The following is a 7798-nucleotide window of genomic DNA, read 5'->3' as shown; positions in this document are numbered from 1 at the left end:
TATAGAACATGTATCATTGTTGTGTTATCGTTAAAAGAGGCTGATACATACTGGTAACAAGAACGTCTACTGATATCCTATATACAAAACTGATATTGCATTTAATAACACTTGTATTCCATAGTAGTTTTTAATCAAATTAGCAACAAGATAACTTATAGTGTGATACCTTCATTGCTGAACAATTGCTAGAAAAGCGCGTACAAAACGTTTCTCCCCAAAAATATACAACTACTTTCAAATCCCTCATCGATGACAAAATGGAAATCGAATGCACCTCTGTCACTAATCCTTGATTATTGCTTTTAATAGAAATAAAGTTGTGTTCTTTGTTCCTGTTTTAAGAGCTATAGAGAGGTCATTAAGTAACCCTTCTGAATATAAGTATTTCCTGTTCACTTCTAGACTTCATAGAATATTGGATCGAGGAAGATAAGGCAGCTAGAACTTATTCAAGTCACGTGTCAAAGCGTGGGCTTCCTACAAATTCTTTTGTCTTTAAAAGAAAGAAGGGAAAAAATAAACTAGGGGATCCTTGTTTGTCGATTTACTCGAGATTTTCCTTCAAAGTAGAGTTAAGGATACTCAATTACAGCTCTCTGCATTGTTTTGTGGGTGAAGTTTTGTTGAAAGATTAAATCGAAAAAGATTAGACGGGTAGATATTTAGGCCTTGTTTGAAAACCTAGTCTTCCTTCCAATTCCTTCGTCTTGAGACAAGGAACAAATGCAACAAGACATTGATTAAACACATCGCGTCTCTTCTTGCGAGCAGTATAATATACATTCAAGTTACGGGTGACTTTTTCGCTATCGAAGCAAAGATAAGCACAACTGAGCAACCTACCGAGACTCATTAAGTTGTCAATAATTTGATCAACAAATTCTGCAGTTTTAATTCAACAATGGTGAATTGTGTATGATGTCATGTTGAATTCTAAGAGGCCACGTAGGAAGTTGTTCAATGTCAATGTTCAACAAAAATATGGACAAGGCCTTTTCCGTCCGACAAAGTTTTGTTAGACGTAGCTTTATGCTATTCTGGTTTGAATACATTTGAATGTAGCTTGATTCAAAGACTCGTCCGTGGTTTCGACTCCTTTGCTTTGCTTGCAGAGCCGCTTTATATCGACACTTTGCTTTAAAATATATAATTGTGTCGTATTATTAAGCCATGAAATGAAAATATCTGTTAAAAACTGTCAACTGTATTAAGATAAATACCACCCCTATGGTAAACTTTGTGATATCTCATCTCTCAGTGTTTTTTGAAAATATAGTGCTTGTAACGGGGCTCAGAGCTTAGACGTTTTTATATGTCAACTCATTCAATTCCTTCGAAATATCCCAGGTTTTAGGACGCCAATGTAATTAAAGTTATTTGTTTTGTTTTTCCACGGCTAATTCAAGACAAGTCCTGACTCGTCTATGACGACATGTGGTCTTTTCGCGCCAAAAACACATCGCACGCCGGTAACCAAAAAGGGCGAAACGTACACTTCGATGGAGAAGAAAACTTGGGGGGAAGAAACCGTGTGACCTTCATTTTTTTGGCACAATCTCATAGCTTCGTCTGTACGTGAGGTCAATATCTTTTGTTTTTCATTTTAAATGCAAGAGTTTTACGCGTACATGCAGCGACGAACAGACATTGTTTGTTGACGTAAGCATTAAACATCCCGCCACCTTCATGTGACATGTACACGTGCAAGTTTTTTTTCTCATATCAACAATGGTAAAACAAAACATCCTGTTCTATTTTGGGTAAGTCAGCTAGGAAAAGTGAAGGTAAAGTTTTGTTTATTCTTTGGTTTCACAATTTATGGGAGTTCAAAATTATTGGGAATTCAAAAAGTTATATACAAAAACCTGTTTTTCCAACGATTGGTCCTGAACTGGCGCGAAATTGACAAGCTCACGTGATTGAATATTTTGTCTTTTTCAGTTTTCCCCGTAAATTACCGTCTTTTACCTTGCCAAATATATTAAGGAATGTTCGAAACCTTTCAATTTTATCTCTTATCCCTTTTGAAACACCCACAAGGTCAAGATTGTCTCGTTTTTTTTTTTTCTTTTGACCTTCGAATTTGTGAAGGCAATCACAACAACATCACGTACAACTTTCGATTTCTATTTAAGGCCGGCGAGTTATGTAACATTTACTGGCTTAAAAATGTTATAAATTGCTCATTAACTTGTAATCAGAGATCGGTAATTGCTATTTCGTGCGCACGGGCTACCCTCAAAATTGTTCGGAAGGAAGTATTAACTGAGTTTCCTGGTTCAAACGTCTGAAGTGGTGCTCTTGCTCAATATTGAACTTTGTCTTTCAATAAAAGACATGGGCTTGTTATTTTTGAATTAATTATTTGTTTTGGCATAACCTTGCATAAAACGATCACGTCTTCAATGTTTGTTTCCAATCTTGTTTTTCTTCAATTTTCTAACTTGAATGCAAGAGGATTATGAATATATATGTAAGGAAATTGTCGCAAAAACCGCTTGGAATTCAGGTTAAATGTGTCGTTAAATGTTACGTTGGAGTTAAAGTTTAAGACTTCAAAATTAATAAGTGTATTCAGAGGCCAAAATTGGAAAACGCGTACAGAGTAGATTCTACTGTGTTTGTCACCCATGCAGTTTAATTGAGTGTAAAAAATTAATAAAGTGAAAAATAGACCGATATTTTGGTAGCAACCATTCCCATAGTTACAAAGTTCATATTAGCTGTTTTCATTGAGGGACGTAGACCCTTGAAGTAGGAAGATCTTGTAAAATTTCAGTTGGGATAATTGTTGGTAATTTGTAAACCGAAGGCAGCCGTTATATTGGATTCCCAGTCCCTACGGCTAAGCTCTAGAAGGAAGATCCTATCATAAGACAGATCATATTTCCGCAGTTTGTTGCGAATGAAGCATCTTTCATCATGTACTCATTTGTAATTACTAATTGAATCAGAAAGCTCTCGAACAATCGAGCAGAAAAAGTTGGCGAAGGTCATTTCGAAACGGGTCAGTGTGTTTCAAGGGAAAAAACCCAAGATGATCAGGGTTTAATTTTTTTTTTTTTGATTAAATAAACAAATCTGAGTTTCACGTGTGGATGCCGGGGTAGAGAAACTTTATTTATATATGGTCGTTCATATTAGCTGTTTTCATTCAGGAACGTAGACCCTTGAAGTAGGAAGATCTTGTAAAATTTCAGTTGGGATAATTGTTGGTAATTTGTAAACCGAAGGCAGCCGTTATATTGGATTCCCAGTCCCTACGAGAAGGAAGATCCTATCATAAGACAGATCATATATCCGCAGTTTGTTGCGAATGAAGCATCTTTCATCATGTACTCATTTGTAATTACTAATTGAATCAGAAAGCTCTCGAACAATCGAGCAGAAAAAGTTGGCGAAGGTCATTTCGAAACGGGTCAGTGTGTTTCAAGGGAAAAAACCCAAGATGATCAGGGTTTATTTATTTTTTTTTTTTCGATTAAATAAACAAATCTGAGTTTCACGTGTGGATGCCGGGGTAGAGAAACTTTATTTGTATATGGTCGTATTTAAAGCTGGAAGGTTTTTTTGCCTTCAAGCTGCTCCTTCAAACAAAGGAAAATTAAAAACTCGATTACCCACTTTTAAAAGATGTAAACTGAATTGAATTCCTTTGTTTACAATCGAAGCGCATTTAGTTCCGATACCTTATTTCACGGCAATCAACGGAGTTTCTCCTTGTATGAATCTCGCTGTATTTTGAACCCGTAGGATTAGCCATACCACTCTAATTCAAGCATTTTTTTTATTTCTTCTTACGGCTAGTAACGTTTGTATTCTTTTTTGGAGATCTTCCAATCTTCCCGGCTTCTCCGGAACGAGTTCTGACAGCACTTTTTGTTCACCTCATCAAGTCTGCGAATTGATGCGATTAACGTTTAATAGTATCAGATTAGATTTCCTTGCAAATAGGTGTTGACTTTTTCTACTTGCGCCTCTGTTAACCTCTGTTCTGCTACACTGACAGAAAACAATAAGATTTTTTTTTTCAAACAGGCGGAAGATCAGAGGGTAATTCAGTTACAGAAAGGCTGCGATCTGATTTATATTCCATCTGTTATACACACTCAAGTATACTAGAGTACAACAAATGGAACCTTAATTAACTGGAATCGGTCATAAACGTTACAAATTTGTCCATATTCAGTTGAAGCCGCACCGACCACAAGTGATGTTCTCCGTTTTCGACAATATGAATAGCTAATGACTCCAGCTTTTTAAACAAACGGTGGGTGTTTGAAGCTGTATCAGCAAGTTGATGACAGTAAATTAACGCTCAAAACATCAGCTTTGTTTGGTACTTGGGACCTTAAAAGATCTGCGACGTCAAGGAAAACGTCACCAAAAAATACAAGTTTGCTGAATCTAATGTCTTTCACGATTATTCCATTTCGTTCATGTCGTACAGTGTGGGCGAAGTTTCCAAAAAATGAATTGGTACGGGTGGTTTCAGGGGGAAACTTCACTTTTGTATGTCCACGTTGTCGTCTAAAGCTCAAATTTTGTGATTTTGTGAGAGGGGGACATTGGGGTCTGCGGAAATGCAGTATCCGTTGATTTTGGGCGATATTTCGGAAATTGTAGTCCGAAAAGGTCGGAATTGCGGTTTGATCAAACCCTACCGAAAGCGGTTCTCGTATGTTTTGGTTCACGGTGCAGAAATTACGTTACGGAATTATCAGACTTCGATCCAGTTGCTCGATGCAACTTTCTTCCTTGGTGTGAGATCACTCTTTGCAAGCGCGATTCGTTTTTAACAATAATTTGCTGTACTGACAAAAGTAATCCGCGCGCGCAGAGCAACATGGGGAAGAAAATGTAGAACATGTTAATTTCGGTTTCGGTATTGAATTGTATTTGAACGCGATATTTCGGTATTTGCGAATTTTGGCGCGGAAATGCGGTATTGGGCAACCCCCAATGTTATTGCAGAGTACTGCATAAATCTTATCGAAAATGCGTGCTGCACGTGCAACACGATTATGTTTTTCTCTTTTAACCAATGATATCATTGTTTTGTGGCGTTGTGGTTGTCGTTGAAACTTTTGTTTCTTAACTCTCGACTGCCAAAGTGATTTTACTTTCCATAATGTTAGACCCTTTGCGGGAGGTTAAAGCTAACAGCGAGAATGCTCGATTCAATGTAATCAGACAGATTTTTTTTTATTTCAATGTTTGTACTTTTTTCAGTCAGTGTTTCAGACCATAAAGGAAATATTAATTACATTTAAGCACAACATCTTTCGGGCGTGTGACATGGAAGCCTCGGGCGCAATTCCGAGCTGTTGTTAAAATTTTCTCTTTGTCAAGATGACCAATACTTTTTCATTGGTCTTATCAGACTTCTGATGTAAGCGCCATTTGTTCAATGGGTTTAGGCCCACATAACGTTTTTCAGAATGTAGCGTCGAAAATCTTGAAAATCTTGAATAACGGCCCTGTTCATATAATACCGCAAGTTGTAGCGCCTTCGTTGTGGGACTCTTCGACAACACACCGGGTGTGTGTTGATGAATAAAATTGAAATACCAGATGAATACAGTAATGCGTAAACAAAAAGGGCAAATAAAACTTTTTGGAAATGAGTTCGAGATGTAGCACGTCAGCTTGTTTTATGGAATTCTTTTGCCATTATTTGCAAATTTATCTGTCCGACGCAGTTTAAATGTTACATAATTAGTATCCTCTACCATCTCAGTGAGATTTAAGGGATATTATATCACATTCATTTGTTATTTATCAAATTCTCGTAAGTCTTATGACCATCGGATAATTTACCTTGTCTTGCTATCGATCTCCTTTGGCTCGCCGAGCTAGTGTGCAAAACAAATCATGTCGAAAAATGACTTTTCTCGCATCGTATAAAGTTATCTGGCCCCAATTGTTCAAAGGCCAGATAACATTATACAGTGGATTAAGTCACTATCCACTGAGTATAAAATACTAAAACGCCTTTTTCTTGGCTTTGCTTTGAGCGTGCCTATTCACGGTCACGTGAGCAAATACTGAATTGAAACTATCGGACACTGACTCGTCCACTGACTTTTGAACAACTGGGGCCCGGGGCCCGTTTCTCGAAAGTCCCGAAGACTTTTCGGGCCCGAAAAGCCATTTGTGAAACAGCCAACCGCTTGTTTTGGAAAGCCGATCTTTTAACATGATTTCAAGGTAAATAAAAGAAAAATGACTGTGAGGTTTGACGACTTAAATCCTCTCCGTTCTTGAGATACAAAGGAAATTGTGTCACCCGAAAATGGCCCGCAAAGTTTCGGGACTTTCGAGAAACGGCCCTCTGGAGCCTGTTTCAAAAGTCCCGAAAACTTTTCAGTGACCCGTTTCTCGAACGTCCCGAAAACTTTTCGCGCTCGGAAAGCCATTTCCGAAACTGGCATTCGCTTGTTTTGACAAGCTGTTTTTTTGACATGGTTTCAGGTCAACGAAAAGCAAAATGATTGTGAAGTTTGATGGCTTAAAATCCCTTCCTTCATAAGACAGAAAGAATTGTGACACCCGAAAAGGACCTGAAAAGTTTCGGGACTTTCTAGAAACGCGGGCCCCTGGCCCGAAAAGCGATTCGTGAAACTAAAATCTGATCGTTATTATGAAAAATGGAGCTTTACCGGAACATGTTTTCAATACCTTAGAAAACAAGTCAATTGCACAATTTCATGACTTGAAACGTTTTCCTTTTGAAGATGATTATGTCAACCGAAATAAGCCCGAAAGATTGTGGGACTCTCGAGAAACGCGCCCTGGGCATTAGAAGATTTCGAGTTGGATGAAGCAGAAGTGAGTTCAAATTCTTTGATATCACAAAGGCTTTCTCTGAAAGACAGAACCCCACGAGAACTGGTGCAAAATATTTGGTTTTTTTTTACTTGACCTGTTCCCATAAGAAGACGGAGGGGTAATTCTTCACTTGCTCTCGAGTCTTGAGCCGTATTAAAGCTCTCTCGCGCGATACTATAAACCACTTTTGCCAAAAAAGATAAGCACCAACCTTTTTCATTATTATTGTTATTTTTAGTGTTTCTCACGGTCTCGGCCAAGTCTTCTCTTTGGCACAAAGTTGGACTTTCTTCTAACATCCCATCTCGTTGAGATGGAACTTCGCCTGAATTGGCTTAGAAGACTTAAGTTACTTTTCTTTATTTTCTTGTTTTTAATTAATCTTTTGTGTGATAACCTTAGTTAAGCTTATTTGGTCGGCCACTTGAGAAGCACGGCATTAAAATAGACTTTCTCACAATCAGGACTTGATCGAAATATCGACATGTCTATGGGCTGATTGTGAAGGGATTAGCGCTAAGCTTTTTAAGCTGCTGTTTTGTTAGCCTTCGCTTAACTTTAGACCTCTAAAAGAAATACCTAATTTCAATTCGTACTGAAAGATTGCAGACTTGTTTTGATACTTTGAATTTCGTATAGCTTTTTAGCGAGACCGACTCGATATTCCATTTTGATGCACCTCAAAGTTATATAACAAAATTGCTAATCATATTGGCTGTGCCGTGGTCCGATTTCTAAACAGTGCATTGTGTTTTCATGTCTACGATATTTGATAGGATCATTTTTGCCACCAAGATAATGAACTGAAGGCTAGAAAAGCTGTTACCAAACTGAATTGCTTTGAAACAAAATAGTGATGTTGTACTTGTTTTGATATAAAAAGGAGGACAAAACAAATTTACGTAAACGATTCCAATTTCCTTTGTTTCCAAATATGACTTCAAAGATTATCTTTGCGTAAAAG

The 7798-nt window shown here is 37.6% G+C and overlaps 1 protein-coding gene across 4 annotated transcripts in view; it reads left to right on the top strand.

Annotated features, from left to right (window-relative positions):
• Nucleotides 1-7798, top strand: part of LOC138011167 (rRNA-processing protein UTP23 homolog) — a 51508-nt gene that overhangs the window by 14597 nt on the left and 29113 nt on the right. The gene's annotated exons all lie outside the window — the stretch shown is intronic.

Source organism: Montipora foliosa, chromosome 7, assembly GCF_036669935.1.
Source record: "Montipora foliosa isolate CH-2021 chromosome 7, ASM3666993v2, whole genome shotgun sequence".
NCBI classification, from domain to species: domain Eukaryota; kingdom Metazoa; phylum Cnidaria; class Anthozoa; order Scleractinia; family Acroporidae; genus Montipora; species Montipora foliosa.
This window is presented reverse-complemented; position numbering and strand designations above follow the sequence as displayed.